General features: G+C 52.2%; 1 protein-coding gene across 1 annotated transcript in view; it reads right to left on the minus strand.

The window, feature by feature from the left end:
- Nucleotides 1-9,911, minus strand: part of ATP2B2 (ATPase plasma membrane Ca2+ transporting 2) — a 378,813-nt gene extending 368,902 nt beyond the window's left edge. Inside the window, 1 exon segment of the mRNA XM_018038308.1 lies at nucleotides 9,810-9,911. The gene's annotated coding sequence lies outside the window, so the exon portion shown is untranslated.

The following is a 21,661-nucleotide window of genomic DNA, read 5'->3' on the forward strand; positions in this document are numbered from 1 at the left end:
TCCTCCTTCCCACCTCTGCCCTTCCCTTCCTTTGTTTCCCCTGAACAAAGGCATCCCCAACACCCCCTCACTCCATTCTGATCCCGTTTGTCATTGCAGCCTCCCCCTTCCACCTCACACAAGCGCAGAGCTTGGAACAAGGAGAAGGCTAGAATTCAGCTGGCCCACCCCCTCTTAAGTTTGCAGAGGAAGCCTGGAGAGCCAGGCTGGGTGCAGGATGCAGTCAAGGTCAAATGTGTGGGTGTGATCAAGGCAGAGCTGGAACCCAGGACCCCACACCAAGGGGGTCACCGCAAAATGTGATCACCCACCAGGCTCTAAAACAGCAGCAACAATGATATTAATAATTATAATAGCTCCATTTATTAAATTCTCCTTATGTGCCAGGCACTGGGTACATATTTAATTATTATTGTCATTTTATAGATGGAGAGACTGAGGGATGGAGAAGCTAAGTGTCCCATCAAGGTCACAGCTACTGGCTGGGAGATCAGGGATGTGAGGTCAGCTCTGATGCCAAGGATCACGGCTCCTCAGGCTCACCCTGAATCCTGCTGCAAGCACCTCTTCCACAGGGATGTCTCGCTCCCTCGTTGCACAGCGCCAAGCTTCTCGAGGCCCTCCTTGCCAGTTTACAGGCTCCCCTTTCCCATTCACTCCACGGTCTGCTGGTCTTAGGTGGGCCCTCGAAGGCCATCCCAGCCCCTTTGTGGAATGGAGCCAGCGTTTCAGGACAGATGTGCTCTCTCAGCCAAACTCCACCACTTCCTGGCTCTGTGATGTCCGACAAGGAGACTCACCCTCTGAGTCTCAGTTTCCCCATCTACAAAATGGGACGGGATGATCCATTTCATAGACACAGGAAAGAGCAGATGAAATCAATACAAGTGTGATGCCCAGGACACAGTAGGCTCTCAAGAACGAGTCCTCCTCAGGACCAGCTGGTGCCCTCACTACCCCGTATCCACTACCTCACCCCCAGTCTCAGAGCACACAGCGTTTTTCTCCACCCACCACTGCCCTTCACAGTATCTGGTCCCTAATGGGCCTTGCCCTACTGTTCTGGGCTCCCGTGGAGGCATTTACCTTCTATGACATGTCTAGTCAGTGCCACCATCCAGGCCCGAATTCTACACATTGCTTAGGCGCTAGTGTTCTCCCCACTGCCAAATTACAGCAACTTTGAGGACAAAGCCACTCCTATACTCTGAAATACTTAAACCACCCCCTGCCCCAACCGACAGATCACTGGCACTGTTGGTACACAGAGATCTCAGGGTCCAGTGCAGTCTCCAGAAACACCTACTGATTTGTTTCATTCATTCATTCAACCCATAGTTTGCTCAATATCCACAAGGTGCCAAGCCCTGTGCTAGCCTGCAGAAGCCACAGGAAGGGGTAAGTCCCAAGCACCTGTCCTCTCACAGCTCCCAGCCTAGCAGATGAGCTGGGAGTGTGAGCACACAGTTGAGCAGACCCTGGGAGCTGCCTCCCCAGTGGTCATTCTTTTCCTGGCTGGCAGAGCCCTGACTGTGTTGGGCATCTACCTCTGCCCTTAACTGATGCAGGGATAAGTCCTGGTCCTTTAAAGCCCTCAGTCACATTCCCTTGGCAGTGATTGGTTTAGACACGGCATGTGACCCAATTCCAGCCAATGAGACAGAAAGGAAAGTGGGCTGGGGGCTTCTGGGAAAGACTTCTTCCCTGATAAAAGAAACAGAGAGCTGCCTCTGCCTTTTGTCCCCTGGGTCTTGTGCCATCTTCAGGGGATGCTCAGGACAGCAGAATCCTTTTAGATGATGATAGCAGAGGAGAAGGACAGAAAGACTGTGGGTTTTGATGGCATGGAATGAACTGCTGAATTAGCTGACTCCAGAGCTTTGGATCATGTGAGATAAGAAAGGGTCTTACTCTCTGTCAGTCGAGTCAGGGACTCCAATTCACTGAAGCCAAATGCAGGCTCCCTGGTTCAACGGTGAATACCCAAGAGTGAACAGTCTCATGATGGCCTGCAGGACATGTTTCTGAGCCCTGAGCAGTTCTGCCCTACTTTGGGGGGCTGACTGGGTGGATGAGGAGCCATGAAGAAAAACTTCAAAAAGGAGTCACCTACAGTCAGTCTCCCTTTCCAAGAGTGGGAAAGAGCTGGCTGAGATGGCGTCTGCCAAGACGGAAGGCGTGAGCTAGCCAGGGTGCGTGCAGGCGAAGGGGCTGAATTCTGCAGGGGTCCACACACTGCAGGTGGAGACAACAGCACCTTTGCTGCGTCCTCTCCAGGCCTCACCTTGCTCCTCTGTAAAATGGGGACAGAGACCTTCCTTGCAAGGTGGTGGTGGGGCTCTGATGTGCACATAAAAACACCTGTAATTGCCTGGCTCTAGTAAATCTTAGCTGCCGTCATAGTTGGCCTTCGCCTGGGGAATGGCTCACCCAAAGCTGGGACTGAGGGTCTAAATCCAGCTCCCTCCATGTCCTCCCCTTCTCTCCCACTGCCTCAGCCTTCCAGACCAGCCACCATCTCCCTTTCATCGCCCTCCTCCTTCGGGCCTTTTGCAGGCTGCCCTCCTGCCAGAAGTGGTTCCTCTACCTGAACATGCCACGGCTCTCACCTCTGCTTTCATCCCAAACCATTTTGTCTGAGTCAGTCGGTGTCACTTCTAGGAACAGGTCCTCAGGAGATGCCTGAACACAAGCCCAGGGTCCACAGACAAGACATCCATCCCAATGGTGCCCCTAGTGGCACAATTCAGGAACAACCGCCAGGAAGCGATCTATTAAATAAATTACAGCAAAGCCACTGATAAAAGACAAGGTAGAGAAATATTTACTACTGTTTAAGATGCCCATACTCTACTACTGAGTGACAGAAAGATTAAAAATAAAATCTATCTAGTTACCTATCAATCATAGAGAAACATCTGGAAGGACATTATCTGGAAGGAACTGTTAATGTAGGTTAGCTCTGTTTTATGGCATTGCATTTGAGTTTTACTTTGTACTTTCTGATATCATTTGTATTTCCATAATCATTATGTAACCAATCTATAATTGGGAGGGGGAGCTATTTTTATTTTTAAAAGGGAAAAAGAAATAGAGAATTATGGCCAAGATCCAGCTTTTTTGGACAATCCTCACCTAAAGTCACGTCCGACATGATTGGAAAGTTTATGCTAGTTTTGATGACGCGAAACCTCCACCATGACATCTCACCCCTACTTGGAAACTTTCTAGTGTGGTGAGCTCACTACTGTGCCAGGCCAGGCCCTCATAGCTAGAACACTCTCTCACACTGAACAGGACTCTCACTCTCAGTCCTAATTCTGGTCTTCCATGCCGCACAGAACCAACCCAATGCTCTCCTCTCCCTCCATGCCCTCGTCATTCTCCACCACAGCCACTCATCAAGTGACGTGACTTCCTGGGGACGCCCCACTCTAGGCAGAGCTCAGGCAAAGGCCTGGAGTTGCTCCAGCACACGTGGCCCATTTCGAGGATGCTGTGGACTTGTCTGGCAGGACCACATGGGACCAAAGCAGATGAAGCTGCGGTGAAGTCAGTACAGTTCCCATAATCTGTGCCACAAAGACTGACCTTTACCTCACAGAGCAGTGGGGCTCACCCTTTTTGTATCCACAACACCTTCAAACACTAAAATTTTAAGCATGACATGTGAAGGAATAAAAAGACTTACACACATCTCTAGAGCTTCCCTGGTGGATCAGACAGTAAAGAATCGGCCTGCCATGCAATAGACCGGGGTTCGATCCCTGGGTCAGGAAGATCCCCAGGAAAAGGGAATGGCAAGCCACTCCAGTATTCCTTCCTGGAGAATTCCATGGACAGAGGGCTACACATCTCTAAACAAGTTGTGATTATTCTAGCTTGTGCTCTACCTGTATCAGTCAGGACAGGACAGATTATGCTGCGGTAACAGACAAGAGCGAAGTGTCAGTGTCTTAAGAGCGAAGGCTCCCTTCTCACTGATTGCTGCACGTCCATCATGGTTTGGCAGAGGGCTCTGCTCCACATCATCTTCACTTGGGAATCAGACTGAGGGAGGCTCCAACTTCACGCTGCCTCAGTTGCCGAGAGAGGAAAAGAGGACAGTGGCTAACAGCATGCTAGTTATTAAAGCTTCCATTCCGAGACGACAAGTGTCACTTGTCCAATTTCACTGGCTGAAGCAAGACACACAGCTGTAGCTGATGACAAAACAGGCAAAGAAGCTCCGCCTACCATCTACCTAGAAAGTAAGGAACCAGAAATACTTCTATGGCACTACTGACTACCTCAACTAATACAAATGAAGAGAGAAGAAGAGGGGTGGGTGAGAAAAGAGCAAAGAAAGGAGATGGTATTTATGACCCAGGCTTTTTTGCTAAACTCTCTACAAATCTTAACTGGACCCTCTTTACACCCTCGCCCTTCACAGCTCATCCAGTTTCTTCAAACAGCATCAAAAGCATGGTTTTTTTGACATCACTCACACGTTGATGGCCCAGCTGTGAGTTGTGGCCAGCAATCACCACTTAGGCAACGGGGCCTCATCCCAGGATTTTGTTGTTGTTGTTGTTGGGTGGGGGACAGTGGCTGTTTGTGTTTGATAAGAAATCCATTCATCCAACACATTTATTAGGCACCTACTATGTACCAGGGCCCGAAAATGCAAAGTTAAAGAAAGGCCCCACCTGTGCCACCTCTAAGAAGCATAGTGATAAGGGGGGCTCTGGCCACTGAGGCTATTTCCTCTTTCTGGGTACCCCTCCTTCCCCTCACATCATCCTCTCCCTGACACATCACTCCTCTCCAGTCTCCCAGCCCCATGAAGCAAGGAACAACACCTTCATACCAGTGGGTTTTCAGCTACTAGAGCAGGCACCATGCCGTGAGGCCAGCTCGGAACTGGAAACCCGAGGACTGGGTTTGAGACCTGGCTTCATCAGCAAGTAACCACCTAATGGGGAGAGGAAGCTGGTATTTATGGAAGCATGTCACAGGGCTTGCTGTGAGGAAAACTGAAAGATACAAAGACATGTGAAAGGTCACCTAAGTTAAAAGACGATGAGGATGCTAACAGTAGCAACTGTGTGCTAGGGACTGTTTTAAGAATCACTCGTTTTAATCCATCTCATTCCCATGAGGTATGAGAAAGCACCCATGAGGTAGGCGCTGTTGGTATCCTGTCTCACAGATGAGGAAACAGGGGACTGAAGCCGCTCAACTCCCCCAGGAAGCCAGAGAGACGAAAGTGATGGCGTCAGGACGGTGGGGCAAGCAGGAAGGCTCAGGTGGAGACGCCACTGTGTACACTTGGGACTGCTTTCTCCCTCGACGGGGACTGATTTTTCTCTCTCAGTGTGGACGAGACAGTTGTCATTTGCTCCTTCTCAAGAGTGTTCGATTCTTCAGAGCTGGTATTAACCTTGGGGCAGAGAGGAGTTCATTCTCGGCCCAAATCATTCACAGTCACACAGCCTGGTTCACTGCGCTTGCGCATGAGGCTGTGTCCTCCCTGAAAATACACTGGAGTCCTAACCCTGCACCTGTGAATGTGACCTTATTTGGAAACGGGGTCTTTGCAGATGTGATCAAGTTTAGATGAGGCCATCCTCAGTGAGGGTGGGCTCCATTCTAATATGACTGTTGTCCTTATAAGGGCAGAGAGATGTGAAAATGAGATACAGAGTGGGAGGCCAGCCGTGTGAAGACACCAGCTTACGAGCAGCAGAGATTGCTGGAAACCATCAAAAGCTTTCCTACAGGTTTCAGAAGGTGCGTGGCCCTGCCGGCCCCTTGATTTCAGACTGCTAGCCTCGAGAACTGTCTTGCTCGCTCACTCAGTCATCTCCGACTCTTTGTGACCCCATGGACTGAAGCCCGCCAGGCTCCTCTGTGCATGGGATTTCCCTGGCAAGAATACTGGAGTGCATTGCCATTTCTTTTTCCAGGGGATCTTCCCGACCCAGGGATCAAATCCATGTCCCCTGCACTAGCAGACAGATTCTTTACCACCGAGCCACCAGGGAAGCCCCTACCAAACCTGAGTCACACAGAATCTACATTTTCAAACAGGGACGACATGACCCACCTCACAGGATTGTCAGGAAGACGAAAGTAGGGAAACAAGGTAAGTGGCCTCACGTAGCATCTGGCACATGGCAGAGGCTCTAGAAATGTTACTTGCTTTTCTCTCTCCTCGTCTCTATCTTTTCCGCCTGCCCCCGCTGTCTTCCTGACCCCCACCTCCACCCCGGCCCTTTCTCTCTTCCTCTCTCCCTCCCAGGACGGGCTACATAATTTGTAGGATGTGGTGCGAAGTGAAAATGTGGGCTTCCCTGTTCAAAGCTACGAAGGATTTCAATATGTGACCACAGAGTATTGAATCAAGCTGTGGGGCCCCCCTCACCACAGAATCCCATGTCATTACAGAGGTCACACACCCAGCTGGCCGTGCTCCTTCCCCTTCCCTGTCCGTCAAGCTCTCCTGCTTCCCAAATCTTCCTAGCCTGATTTTCCAAATTCAAGGCCCCAACAGTTGACCCCCTTTTCTGCTACTGTTCTCTGCTAATGGATTCAAAGTTTTAGATACCATAGAGCTAATAATTCCACTTCCTTGGCAGGGAGAGGAAAAGAAGCCAGTATGAATTAGTGAAAAGTCTGAGAAATAAGACTTTATTATAATTTTCTGTATTACTAAAGAAATTCAATTTTATGACTTGCAGATTTCTATGGTGGCAGAGGTGACATGCAGAGGAGGAGCGAGAGGAGGAAGTTCTACTATTCTGCACGTGACTGAGCAAACAGAGAAGATTTAACCTATAATGAGCATATCCCTTATTTGCAAATGATGCTACTTACACCGTGTCCCTTAAGTAGGTTAATATTCCTCTTGCCGGCAATCACTTTGCCTGGTGAAACCTTTCTGCCGCGATAGACGCTGGTAAGATTCTTCTGCAGCGGTTCTACATGACAGAATGATTTCCCTGACCTTGCAGGCAATCCATAGTATAGACTGGGTTACAGAAAATCCCTGTCAAAGGGAAAACCAGCACAACCAATTCTCTCTCTACCGCCTGCCTCTAGAATAGTCACACCTTCAGAGTATCCTTGTAAAACGCCATGGCACACCAGCTTTGGACGCAATCTTCGCTGGCTCTGCTGTTTCAGGCCTAACTCTTGCCCTGTCACAGTTCGATCCAGACTTATTTGGAGGATGGCAGCTCCAAACAGTTCACATACCCCACAACTCAAAGCCTCAGTTACCTGGGCCTGGAATGCCCTGCCCCCAACTGAACAGTCCATCAAAACCCTAATTCAGGTTTCAAGCTCCAGCTCAAAGGTTCTGTCCTTCAGAAAGCTGCCTCAGACTCTTTCAGGCAAAATCTGTGCCTCTGTCTGCCCCTGCGGCACATCTATTACAGCATCTGTGTTCCTAAGAGTCATCTGTGAGCTTCTTTGATAGAGTGAGAGTGCCCGTGGGCCTTGGGTCTTGTCCATCTCTGGGGAGACACTGCGACTCAGCAGTTAAGTAGCAGAAGGGGTCCCAGCCCCACAACTAACCAGCTGCATGCAGATGGTAACAACAGCTTCACAGCCCCGGGAGGATTAAATCAGATGATAACTCGAAAGGGCTTAACAGAGCCTGGCAAAAAGCAAGCTCAAAAAAAACATTAACAGTTCTCCATGAACACTGGTGTATAAATATGAGGTCACAGGATGGCCATGCAACCCGGTTTGGCTGGACAGTCCCTGTTTATGTCCACGGTGCTGGTGTTATCATTAATAATGCCCTCTCTTCTTCTCAAAATTATCTTGGCTTGGACGGCAAATTACATGGTCACCCTAGACAATTGGGACCAGGTCTGTTTTATTTACCAATGTCTCCCTGGCACACCAAACAGTGCTTAGCACATATTAAGTATTTAATAAAAATGTGTCGAATGAATGGACGTGTCTCCAGGGAGCAGGAGGCGCCTGGCACCGGGCAGGGGCTTCATAACTGCAACATATGGCTGATATTTCTTGGTGCTTCCAAGCACCCCTTGGCCCAGAGAAGGCATGACTCAAGGCTAGGCAAGGGAATGAATGAATGAGTTCCTCCTGCCCCATCTCCTCTGCTGCCAATAGTACCTCTGAGGGAAGGAATGACATCGCACAGAGCTAGAGAGAAGAGCGGGTCAGATGGAGAAGGTGAGGCTGATGTTCGCCCAGGAGACGGTGGAGGCAGGGGCGGGGGGGGGGTGATCCTCCTGAGACTGCAGCAGGGCAGCCCCGTCGTCGTCTCCCAGCTGGGAATGAGCGACTGTTCTTGCCATGGAGGCGGCGAGAAGCCACAGCCTCCAGCGGCCGCACCAGTAGGTCCAGAGGGCTCTCGAGGGCCTGGGACTCTTGCCACCACCCAACATGCCACACAGGGCACAAGGGTTCAGGGTTCCGGCAGGTGCTGCCCCCTGGCAGCCCACAGAGCCACAGGGGAGAACCCACTGAAATCTAGATGCCAGAGCAGACTGGAGAGGATGGGAGCTGCTCCTTCCCTTCCGAGCCCGGAAAGGAAATTTCACGTGTCGGTAGCCAAAAAATTTTTGGACACAGACCATGCACTAGGCAGGGTGGTAAGAACTTCAAGAACATTAACACAGCCATCAGAACAGCCCTGGGAGGTAGCTACCTCCATTTTACACATGGGGAAAGAGAGTCAGAGGGGAATTGACTTGTCAGAGGTCACACTGCTAGTAAGAGACAGAGCCCAAATTCCCCAGGAGTGGGAACCAAACAGGAGTGCTCTCCTTCCCTCTCAACCCGTTTTGAAAAAAAAAAAAAGGCCCAGTTCTTGCTCCTTTTACACGTTCGCTGTGTGACCTTGAGGTTGGATCACCCTCTCTGGGGCTCACCTGCCATCTTCAAGAATAACGTTCTGGGATGCTAAGACACACACCCGATGGCCAGGACAGAGTCTCCTCCTGAGACCACAGGGCTTCAGAATGACCAGGCCCTGGGTGAGCCCAGGTGTGTGGAAACATACTGATCCACTCTGGGGCCCTAGGTGGGGCACCTGCCTAAGCCCTCTTTCTCAAGGACCCTTTGACGCTGGACTGAAAAATCAAGCACCAGATCTGAGAGCCTGACAAGAGTGTGGGGCTTTGGAGCCCTTGTGTCGCCAGGTAGGGGACTCCTGCAGCTTGGGGAGGGCTGTGGGCAGGGTGAGGGGCGCCAGGGAAGAGCAAGGCCGGAGATGCAGAGGGCACCTGGCAGAGGGTCCCGCGGCGCTTCGGCTCTTGGAAGCTCCGGAAGCGCCTTTGCGGGGAAGAGAAGCCCCCAGCCCCGGGTCAACGTCCACAGCTCCGCTCCTGTCCCTAGCCTGCAGATACCCGGACCTGGAGAAAGGGGGGACCCCGCAGTACTGGGGAGAAGCCAGGCAGAGAAGTCAGAGACAGCTGGGAAGGAAGAAATCGGAGGATTCTAACGCCTTGGACGACCCAGGCCCCAGTTCCGGGGCTGTTCGGAGCCCCGGAAAGTTTGCGCGCTGCAGGCGGACGGCGCGCCCCCTCCCCGCGCCTGCAGGCGCCGGGTCCGCAGGCGCCCACCCCGGCCAGCCCCGCCCGCGCCGGCTGCCCGCTCAAGGTCACCGCTGACAAGGCGCCTGCCTCCGCGGGGCGAGTGGACCCGCGACGCGCTCCGGCTCGGGCTCTGGCCGGGCAGCGGTTCCCGGGGACGAGCGCCCGAGGAAGGGAAGCCAGCCGGGAGGAAGAGAGAGACCGAAGGAGAGGGGAGGAGGCCCAGAGCCCCGGGCCCGGCCGCCCCTGCCTCACCTGCGCCGGCTCCGCGAGCGAGATGCTGCCGCTGCCGCTGCCGCTGGTGCGCGCCCGGCCCGGCCCGGCCCCGCTGCGGCTGCGGCTCCTCTGCCGCCGCTGCCCCGCGCTCGCCTCGCCCCGCCGCCCCGCCGCCGCCCGCCCGCCTCCCTCCCGCCGCCGTCGCCTCTGCCGCCGCTGCACTGCGCTCTGCCCGCCTCCCTCCCTCTCTCCCTCCCCTCCCGCTCCCTCCTCCCCCACGCGCTCCCCCTCGGCCCTCCCCAAACTCCGCACGGAGAGCGCCCTGCGGGACCCGGAGCTCGCGGTCCAGCCCGCGCCCTCCCCCGGGCGCGCGCTGCGGGGCCCGGGGAGCGGGCGCACGGCCTCTCCCCGGGCTTGGTCTTCAGGTACTCCCATCAGCACCAGCTCCTTACCGCCCCCGCCCGTCAGCCTGACCCTTGGAGGAACCCCTTCCCCTGGGTCAGGGTACCCTACCTTCCCAATACACAGGAACCCAAGGCTGGGGTCATGCAGTGTGGGACTACTGAGGTGTGGACGGGGTATACGGGGAGACCTAGCTTTGGGGGAGAGGGCTGGCTGGAGCAGTCCAGGGGTGTTGAGCCCGAGGGCACTCAGACTGGGAGAAGAGATGGGGGTAGGGCAGCGGCACCTGTTGGCCCCCAGCTTCCAGCCCTGGCGAGGTCTAGGGCCTAGAGGAGGCGGGCACAGAGGAGGAGAAAGGTGGATGCTCCAGGCACACACCGAAGCACTTCCCCAAAGCAGGCTTCCCCTTCTTGGCACAGGCCCCAGGTCGCTGAAAAGCCTAGCTCCACCAGGAAGCTGGGCCACCTGACTCCCAGCGCCTGGGTCTGCTCCATGCCATCAATTAATCATGCCCGCTTGCTTATTTATTTATCGGCTTTATAAAAAGCCAAATGCACTGCTCTGCTCGCAGGAAGAGAGAAGAGGGGCCCCCTTGGGGCGGGGGCAGGGAGGGCCTGGACCCTGGTAACCACCCACCCGCCCCCAGGCTTCGGTCTGTTGAAACAGGAGCTAGGGCCTGGGGAGACCCTGGGCTCTGGGTATCGAGAAAGCCTGCTTCCTAGGAATAGCTGGGATCTTGCTACCCTTTGTAGGGGCCAAACGCACAATGGCCTGTGCTTTGAAGCCCTAGGATGAGGCGGAGGATATTCACTCTCGGGGGCTTAGGCGTAGAGGGAAGAGAAGGGGCCGAGGAGGCCATCAGCGAAAGGAAATCCAGCAGGTGTGAGAGGAGGTGTCTCCAGGCTCTTGGCTCAGAGCGCTCCGTTCTCACTGCTCCAGCTTGGCTTGGCAGGCGTCACTGCATCTCGTGCCGCAGGGCTGCCCTCTCCCACGGGTGCCTGGAGGACATCTCCGCACAGACACCCCACCTTCCCCATCCCAGTGAACGGCACCACGGGCCTCCAGGTGACCAGCTCCAGGCTCTCCCATCTCCAAGTCCTCACTGAACGGGCCTCCACAGTTCCCCCTGGAACCTGTTGAAGGGCCCCAACACCTCTCTTCTGGATTCTCACAGTGCCTCCTGTCTGCCTGCATCCAGCTGTCACACGAGGTTTCATTACGCCAGACATGGTTCACAGCTGCTCCTGCTCTAAAACCTTCCATAGCTCCCTAGTGCCCTTAGAAGTCCCATAGCTTCAGACTGCCACTCCGTGTTTCCTGCTTTGGCCCCAAGTGCCCTTTCTCCTTCATTCCCACCTTGGTTCCCAGCACCCCTCGTGAGGTACACTTAGCCCTATTCCACACCTCTCTCTGTGTTCTGCTCCTTGGATGGAAATGCCCTTCTCCCTCTCTCAGTCAGTTCCTGTCCAGTCATAGTGTCAAGGCTCAGCTTCAGTCACTATTGCTTTTATGAAACCTTCAGAAACCAGCAGTTAAGTTGAAAGGCAAAAGGGATAGGTGTGAAAAGCTGCAAAAGGTGAGGCAACGCAGTGCAAAAGTAAGGGCCACCGCAAAAGTCCTAATGACGGAAGTCATCCGTTGGGGGACCTCGAACATGCCTCGACCTTCTGAGCCTGTTAGTTTATTTGTGGGTGTGCTAAGTTGCTCGGGCGTGTCTGACTCTTTGTGACCCTAAGTACTGTAGCCCGCCAGGCTCCTCTGTCCATGGCATTCTCCAGGCAAGAATACTGGAGTGGGTTGCCACTTCCTCCTCCAGAGGATCTTCCCGACCCAGGGATTGAACCCATGTCTCCTGCATTGGCAGGCGGGTTCTTTACCACTAGCACCACCTGGGAAGTCCTTCCTACCTTTATGTTTATTTAAAGGGTGATAAATTCCATAGCCTTCTCCAAAGTAAACACACACACCCCCCCCCAAACAGTAGCTATTGTTATTCTTCACACCTATTGTGTGCAAAGGCCCTGGGATTTACAAAGATGACTCGGTAGGGATTTGAAGGTCAGGGGAGAGAATGTCTATGTGCTGTGCTGTGCTTAGTCGCTCAGTCATGTCCGACTCTCTGCGACCCCATGGACTGCAGCCTGCCAGGCTCCTCTGCCCAGGGGGATTCTCCAGGCAAGAACACTGGCATGGGTAGCGTATCCCTTCTCCAGGGAACCTTCCGGATCCAAGAATCGACCCGGGGTCTCCTGCATTGCAGACGGATTCTTTACCAGCTAAGCTACCAGGGAAGCCTGAGAATGCCTATAAGGACCAGCAATACTGAGTGAGGTGGGCTGGTTAGGACTTACAGCTCTCTCCTCTGGCATCTCCCAATAAGAAAAAGCAACAGTGTTTGTGCGGGGACAAATAGGAGCTGGCAGTGGCTCTACTCGGGGAGGTAATCAGGAGTGGTGGGCACTGTGGCAATCTGCCCAGTTGAATGGATACAGCCACCGCTCAGCTCCACCTGACCATGGCCAAGCCGGGATGTGAGTCTAAACTGCCAGTTTTCTTTTTTTTTCAAGAGAAGCTGGACATCTGGAATTTTAGGCTCATACTCTTTATCTGTAAATGTCATCAACAGTTTCTTAAAAAATTTAAAACCCTGTGAGGAGCAAACACAGTATAGCTGTGGTAGGTTTTTTGGCCAGCAGGCTGGCAGCTTATGACCTCTGGATTAGCAGGAGGAAGATCAATGTTATCTGTTTACACACAGGCCCCTTCTCTCTCCCTCAGAATACGCTCACATCCACCTAAGAGGCACACAAGGTCATGGCAGTGGAGAGGGCAGGATGGGGAGGGCTCGGGGGCGCATGGGATCCTAGACAAGCCCCCTCTGCTCGCTGAGCCTCAGTTTCCTCATCTGAGAACGGGGCGGGGGGGTGGCATTGCTCGGCTGTGGCAAAGTTTACCTGAGGTGACAAGCATGTGACAGGCGAGGACACGGGGTTCCAGTGACTGCTAACACAGAGAAGCATCTGGTAGCGAGCGAGCTTGGGCAATCTGGATGCCCAGAAGTCCCACTCCACCAAAACTAGGGCCCTTCCTGTAACTTGAAGCCTTCTTGAGAGACGGAACCGACTGCAAAATAAGGTGGGGAACGACCACTTCCCTCTGTCTGCTGGACCGGTGAGAAGAGACAAAGGGCCCGGAGGTGACCGACGCTTGGCGAGCGGATGGGCATGTCGCCTCTGAGTTTGCAACAAGAAGAGAAGGAAGTGTGGGTCCCCCGGGGGTCTGTTGTGAGGCAGGGGCCAGAAGTGGCGGAGAGCAAAAGCGACTAAGACTGCATGATCCTGGGACCACGTGAACGTCCCTCAAAAGTGATGTTGCTGGGAGGAGACTCAAGCCGACTTTTATTTCCCAGTCCCCCACAATGACCATGTCTTACTATTTTTACTCACAGCAGAAGTCATTCAACACACACACACACCAAATGATAGTCCAGGGGAGGTCGGAATAAATCAATGAGCAAGGTCCTCAACAGACAGAAGCCACCTTTCAGAAAACTGCATCCTCTCGGACAAATTTTTATCTCATCTACCTGGAGAATTTGCTTCCCGAATCTCTAAGGAGATTGCTGGACTGACTCAGGTCAGGGTCGGAATCTCCAAGGAGAGAAGGCTGAAGACCTCCTGCCCCACCCCCATCCTGTCCTCTAGAAGCTCCAGCAGCAACTCTGGGCTAAGCAAACTGTTTATTGAGCAGGGGAGAGGAAATGGCAAGCGGGCTCCCTCCCATTAAGGGTCTCTAAATGCAGCTGGGAAAACCCAACTCCCCAAATACAGGGCAGGCTGATCGATAACACTTGAAGCACAAAGTGCCACCAAGGGGAGTTTCTCTAGGGAACATTGGGAGGGCAGAGGAAACATTCTGTGTATCCCCTGTATGTTTCAGGCTCTGCCAGAATCTTTTACACTGACGATCCCCCATGTTTTGTTTGTGTCGTTTTAAAATCTAAATGAAAAGGAAAAACACCCCGTGCTGAGGCAGCAGGGGAAGAGATGATTAATTCTCAAGACAGCCAGTGAGGAAGACTTCGGAGGTGGAATTTTACTGGGTTTTGAAGCAAGAGGACCAATGATAGAAACAGTCGCTGAACTCTATTGAAGTGTCAATTACTGTTCTTAGAATTTTGAAAAGCCTGATTTCATCCTCCCAAGGAGTCTAGCAGGCAGGTATTTGTTAGCAGGTGCTGCCGGCATGCCACCCTCCCCCCCACCTGGCAGGTATGCCCAGCCCCTGGCTCTCTGGGGGCTGCCTTCTCACACCTGCGCCCTTCTCTGGAGGATATGGTCCTTGGCCAATGGGAACCACCAGGTAGCAACAGCCTATATGGTGCAAGTCACCCCCCCAGGACACCCCAAGGGCTGAGGCTGAGGGTGCACTTGTCCTGAACCCTGAACCCACGTTTGCCAAGTGCCTTTCCCTTCCCTGTCCTGCCCTCATCCTTCCCCAGCAGGTTATTCCGGGAGCACTCCCTCAGTAAATTCCATGCACGAGCATGCCCATCCCAGGCTCTGCTTCTGGGGAACCAGACCTCAGACCCTTTTCTTATTCCCATTTTGCAGTTGAGGAAGTGAAGGCACTGATCTCGAAGAAGGAAGAGCCAGATCATGGGCCTCTTCTCCATCCGCAGGAGGATTTTTCTAAGGGGACAAGGGATCATGTCAAGGGCTCATGTCAGAGAGAGACAAGGAGACAGGGCATGAGAATGTGGGGGTTGGGGTCTGAGGTGGATGGAGCGTGGGGGTGTCAAGTGAGAATGGACAGAGAGGCAGGAAGGGTGATGACTTTGCAGTCATCGGCTCCACCTGAGCACTCATCCCTCTGTTTATCTGACGTGTGTGCCGGGTCCTTGCACGATGTGCAGGATTCAGAGATGTGTACGAATCCTTTTCCTCAAGAGGGGCTGGTGGGATGGGAGGGGGTCAAGGAAAGGAGATAGACCCAAACCCAAATGCTCAGCAAAGCAAAATCAGACAATGGGAGCTGGTTCTGCAGTAAGAGAAGGGAGCCACAGAGTGAGACAGAACAAGGGAAGGTGGAAATAAGGGAAACATGTTCAACTCCATCTCTCTGTGAAAGAGGATGACTCTTGGGCTGACCGCGGACCAGCCTGGCCAGGAGGGACAGGTCTATTCCCCTGTGTTATTGTTGTTTAGTCATTCAGTTGTGACCGACTCTTTGTGACCCCATGGACTATAGCACGCCAGGCTCCCCGTCCTTCACCATCTCCCGGAGCTTGCTCAAACTCCTGTCCCTTGAGTCAGTGATGCCATCCAACCATCTCGCCCTCTGTCATGCCCTTCTCCTCCTGTCTTCAATCTTTCCCTGCATCAAGGTCTTGACTATAGGCTTAATAAATGCCAGCATGGCTGCTGGGAAAGTTAATGCAGTTGGAGGCAGGAAACACTGGTCAGGGCAGGAATGGCAGCACGAGCTGAGGAGGGAGAGGAGGGTTCTCAGGCCACAGCTATGGGTGGTGACCGAGCAGAGAGACCAGATGCATCAGCAGGATCTGGGAGGGCAGGATAGGGCCCCCAGGAATCTGACTGCAGTCCTGCCAGGGATGACCCTCCTACAGAGGAAGGCCCTCACAGAGTCAGAAGGTGCAGCAAGTAATCTCTGGGGTTTCCTCCAGCCTGGACCTAGGACAGGGATCCACACCAGACCTGGAAGGCTAGCAGGGCCCCAGGAAATGAGAGCAAGAGGGTGTGGGTGAGGAGAGCTGCCAAGCGCGGGGGAGGGAGGAGGAAGGCCTTCTCTCCTATAAATATGTGGTCTTTAAATGTCAGCTTGGGAGAAAACACAGCAACCTTTTGAGGGTGAGAGTCTGAGTGGCATCTGAAAAAGGTGCTGGTAGTGCCCCACTGCATCCCCCCCAGCAAATGCAAAGTCCTTGCTGAGAATGTCTGCCTGACTGTGGGAGCGCCAGCCCACACGTAGGGCAAGGCAGACAGACTGGAGGGCCATCCCCCACCCCACCCTGCCCAGGAGCAGCCTTCAGTAGCTGATGACAGGAGCCGGGCTGTGAGCTCTGTGGCCCCCACACACGGCGAGCAGGATAACTCTGAGCCCGTTGGTCTCCACCAGCTCCCAGGCCACCTCAGTGGGAGTCAGCTCTGCTGGTCCCCGGGGTGAATGGTTTGATGAGGAGGCTTTGCTGGCCTCCTCTCAGCCCTTCCCTGTCTCCCTTCCCTAGCCCCACCTGGCTTCCTGGAGTTACCTCCCAAGTAACCTACTCAAGCTTGAGTCCTGGTCTCAGGATCCGTTGGGGAGAACCCAAAGTTGGAAAGCATCACAGTGTAACTTGATGGGGTGTAACATCACAGGGGCTCTGCAGTCAGAGGACCCAACTCTGGCCTTCACCTCGACCAGGTATTTAACTTCTCCAAGCATCCATCCCCTCATGCTTAAAATGAGGATGGGGTGATAATTGTGACTGCCTCATACATTTCATGTGAGCATTCATTCATTTCACAAATATTCACTGAACGCCTACAAAGTACCAGGCACTGTTCGAGCTCTAGGGACACAGCACGAAACAAAACTAAATTTCTGAGCTTGTGATGTTTACCTTGTTGAGGAAATCAGATACTAAATAAATATATAATATCAGGCAGTGATAAATAACCGAGGGAAAAACTAAAGCTGGATAGAGAATGATGGGGGTTATTTTAAATGTAAGTAAATTAAGTGAGAGAATTCACACCGTATTGAGCATATTGCAAGACATACAATAGTCATTCAATAAATGTTTGCTAATAAAATCCCCAGGCTTCCCTGGTGGCTCAGTGGTAAGGAATCCACCTGCCAGGGCAGGAGACCCAGGTTTGATCCCTACGTTGGGAAGATCTCCTGGAGAAGGAAATGCCAACACACTCCAGTATTCTTGGCTGGGAAATCCCGTGGACAGAGGAACTTGGTGGGCTACAGTCTACAGGGTTGCAAAAGAACTGGACACAACTAAGCAACTAAAACAACAACAATAAAATCTCCGCCACCATCGCCACCATCACCTTCTCTTCCCACCCACCCGTGCCATTTGCTCATTGACTCAGATGAGAAATGCATGTATTGGTCCCTCCTCAAGGCCTGACCCCCTGTGGGGTGCTGAGGATACCGTGGTGAGCAGAACAAACATCATGGTGACTTTCGTGGACTCGTGGTCTAGTGGAGGAGAACGGTAGCAAATAAAAGTAAATATCGTTAGACATTTATATGCTAAAATCAGTACCTATAAGGGCGGATACACACACACAGCAGGGTGAGAGAAGGATCGTGCCCAGCATGTGCGGAGGTCCTGGGCTGGGGTAGGAAAAGGACAAGAGGAGGAATCCGAAGGAAGGGAAGTCTGAGCAGACAGAGCAAGAGGGATCGTGGACAGGAAGAGGGAAGTGGAGGACAGACCATTCCAGGCCATTCCACCATTTATCAGGTGCCAATCAACATGTCAGCCTCTGTTTTAAGCTCTTTGTGTATATTATCTCATTAAACCTCAAACAACTCTTTGAGCTGAGTATCTTTATTATAAATGTTATACTCCCAAAACCCAGAGTCTCAGAGAGGCAAAACAGCTTGTCAAGGCCAGAACCTGAATCCACATCTCTCTGACTCCAGAGCTAAACGAGAATAATGATCTCCAGCTTCATGATAAAAGCATCAAGGAACAGGGATTCAAGATATTGCCGTGGGGGTAAACTGGGTTTCGAAAGCTACACAGGATGTCTCCTATTTATTGCAATTGCGTGCAAATCTACAATTATAAATATAAAGTTTAAGGAATTTTCTGAAAAACAATAGGAAGCCTTTGAGAGTTCTTAAGCAGGAAGTTGCCCTGATCCAAAACGGCATTTTCATAGGATCCATTGGTTTCCCGGAGGATCAGAGCGGGGAGCAGTGCAGAGGCGCTGAAACGGTCAAGTGAGAGATGACACTGGCTTGAATCCTGCGTGCGGGGGAAATACAGGGAATTAAGAGATGCTTGGGAGGTTCATGGTGCCTTCCATGAGTGGTTTGGCTGGGACACAGGGTGAGAGAGAGACTGGGAGCTGGTGGAGGATCAGAGAAACAGGCTCAGGCTCTAGTTCTCAGCCCAGAGTCTGACTTCCCGGGGACCTAGGGCGCCGTCATTTCCTTGGGGCTCAGTGTTGTCAGGGTGTCATGTGGGGGTGAGGTGCGCCAGACAGCTTCCAGGGAAGCCTAGCTGGAGGAAACGCCACCCAGTGCCACCCTCTGCATCAGGAAAGGGGCGTGTGGAGCAGAAAGGCTCCCTGGTGCGCAGCCCGCCATACTGACACCGTGCTGCTGGTGTTCTCCCTGTCCATGCAGGCTCCCTCCTGCAAACTCAGCTCTCCTAGGGCAGGTGGGCTCTCCTGGCACTGGGCTCAGAGGCTGGATGGGGAACAGGCTCCAAAATGTTTGCCAAATGCTGCACAGCTCTTCCAGTGGCCTGATGGTTAAGAAGAGCTGATGGTCATAAACCAGCCCAGACTTAGAGAAGGATCTCTAGGCTCCACAGAAAAGGCTTGTTTCCATTGCACAGTCTTCAGTGCAGGGTGGACTCCAAAGGCAGGGCAAAGTGCCCTCCTTGTCACATTGTCAGAAGAAAGAATAGCAGGCCTCCCACCCCACGTTCTGCACAAAGGGAGAGAACACCCCCCCCAGATACGGGAGGGCTGGGTCCATGGGCTTAAGTCTGAAAGGGGAAAGGAGACATCAGTCTCGGGGGGCTCTTGAATGTCTGGGGTCCAAAGAGGAGCACCCAGCCCTGAAAAGACATCCAAGTTCACTGCAGAATCACCGGTCCAAGGCCCAAGACATCTGGGAGGAGTCTGGGAGAAATGCCAGAAACCTGGAGGCAGGGGAATTGTGTCTCGATTTTCAAACAAGGGAAAAGGCGACGTCCAGAAAACTACAGCCCTGTATGCTCACAGGCAACCTCTGTGATCAGACAGATGAATGTGGGTGTCAGCGGCCTGCCCCATGCCAGGCCCCACCCCAAGCACCCTGGGTGAGCAGTTATACAGGGCAAGACCCTATTTTTACTGAGCTTGCAGTCTGTCAGAGGCATACAGGGCATTAAGAGCAGAGGGGAAAGGAAGTCCCATTTGTTTAAGGATCTTGAAAAGCATCATGAGGAGGCGGGTTTAAGTTGGATTCATACCCTGAAACCTCAGTCATTAAACCAGTATAATACTGGCAAATATGGCAGATAAGCAGGCATACCAATGGACCAGAAGAGAAAGTCCAGAAACAGGCTCAAATCCATACAGGAAGTTGGTAAATGATAAAGGAAACATCTCAAATCACTGGGGCTCAAATGGACTTGATAAATGGTATTGGGATGAATGGGCAATCATTTAGGAAAATATATGATTAGATCCATACCCTATACCATAGACAAAATGGATCAGGAAATTGAAATGCTGACTTAATAACCAAACATGAACCCATAAACTATCAATATCAAGCTTGGGCAAACTCCTTTAACACTTCGAAATGGGTACAGTCTTTCTATCACCCAAAATTCAAAAGTCAGAAAAGATAAGACTGTTGACTTTAACAAGATAAAAAACCTTTAACAAGATAAAAAAAAAAACTTTCACACCTCTAAGTGAGGAAAAAAAACATAAAATTACAAGAGGCAAATGACAAATAGGGGAGGAAAAAAGTGTATCTTATGTCATAGACCAAGGGTTAATTGCCACAATATATAAAGTACTTCCAGAAATCAAGATGGAAAAGACCAGCAATGTAATAGGAAATGGGCAAAGGACATGAATAGGCATTGCCACCCCCCGATAAACCTAAAGTGCTCTTAAGTATATGAAAAGCTGCTCAACCACACTCATAAGAGAAATTCCATTTAAAACTGCACTGATAAAGCTTGACGCCAATTGTAGGCGAAGCTTGGGGAAGCAAGTACTCTCATGTACTGGGAGTGGGAGTGAAAATCAGTACAACTCTCTGGACGGAGGCTTGCAATATCTGTCAAAATGATAAATAGAGCTACCCTCTGACCCAGCAATCCACTTGTAGGAATCTGCCCTACAGTTACCAGCCCACACAGGGAACATGTTATTTCTATAGCATTGTCCAGAGAAGCAAAGGACTGGAATGATCCCAAGTGCCTGTCAGCTGCAGCCATGGTAAACAACGATGAAACATTTACACAGCACAATCCACTGTGGCTACGTCAAGAATGAGGAAGCTCTGCAAACAGTGATGGGAAGAGAGCTCCAGGCTATACTGTGAAATGGGAAGAGCAAGATACAAAACAGTCTGTATCAGTGAATGCAGCATCCTGAAAAAATGGATTTGTTGAGATACCATTTGCCTGCCCTAAGGTTCATCTGTTTAAGGTGATGATTCAACAGCTTGTAGTATATTTAAGGGTTTACGACTACTGCCATAATCTAAACTTTATAACATTTTCATCGAAGTTCCAAAAGGAACCTTAGTACTCTGCGTTTTGTGTAAGAGGAGAGATAAGAAAAGAGACATGCAAGCATGCATCTGCACCCACAACACGCATGTCTGCATGTGCTCGCATAACCCTAGAGGGGAGCACAAGACGCTAACGCCGGTGTGACGGACACCAGCCATGTGACTGCTGCTGCTGTGTGCGTGGGAAGCGCTGGCGGGAAATGACCCGGGACAGGCCAGCTGAGGTGAGATTGCTTAAGGCCTTAAGTGCTAGGCTAACCAGTTTGGATTTTAGCTCATAAAGTCCAGCGCTGTCCAGACAGAGCTTCTGACAGTGAGGAAACATTCCATACCCATGCGTTCCAATATGGTGGCCACGGTGTGGCTCCTGAGCGTGTGAGGTGTGGCTCACGGGACCGAGGAAGTGCATTTTACATTTTATCTCACGTTAGCTAACCTACATCTAAATGGCCACCTGTGTCTAGGGGCTGCTTCACTGGACAGCACGGTGTAGACTGGGGAGCCATGGAAGGTTCCGCAGGTGGGAAAACACAGCCTGATTTTAGTTTGAGGGGGTCTGTAAAGGATGGATTCCAGGGAAGCCAACAGAGGTTGGAGATAGCTGGAGGGGAAGGGCTATAGCAAAGTCATCCAGAGGGGAGGGAAACACCCTGACCTTAACCCAAAGCAGGGGCCCAGGTCTGGATAAGAAGGGATGGGTTTGAGAAACTTCTAGAAGGGGATGTGAACAGACGGTGAGGCTGAAGGCAGAGCTGAAGATGACTCTGCAGTTCTAGCTTGAGTGGGGAGGACAAGAAGGAAGGGGCCCTGGTGGGTGGAGCAGGTGAGGGTGGGACCAACCAAGAGCTCACACTGGGTCTCCTGGTCTTAGAACAACCAAGGGCATCTGCATTTAGAACACAACCTCAAATGCCCCACAGGGCATTGGGAGCCACCAAGCTCTGGCCATCACCCACCTCCCCACGCTCATCTCCCACTTCCCCAGGGTCCACTCA

This window comes from Capra hircus, chromosome 22 (genome assembly GCF_001704415.2).
Source record: "Capra hircus breed San Clemente chromosome 22, ASM170441v1, whole genome shotgun sequence".
NCBI classification, from domain to species: Eukaryota; Metazoa; Chordata; class Mammalia; order Artiodactyla; family Bovidae; genus Capra; species Capra hircus.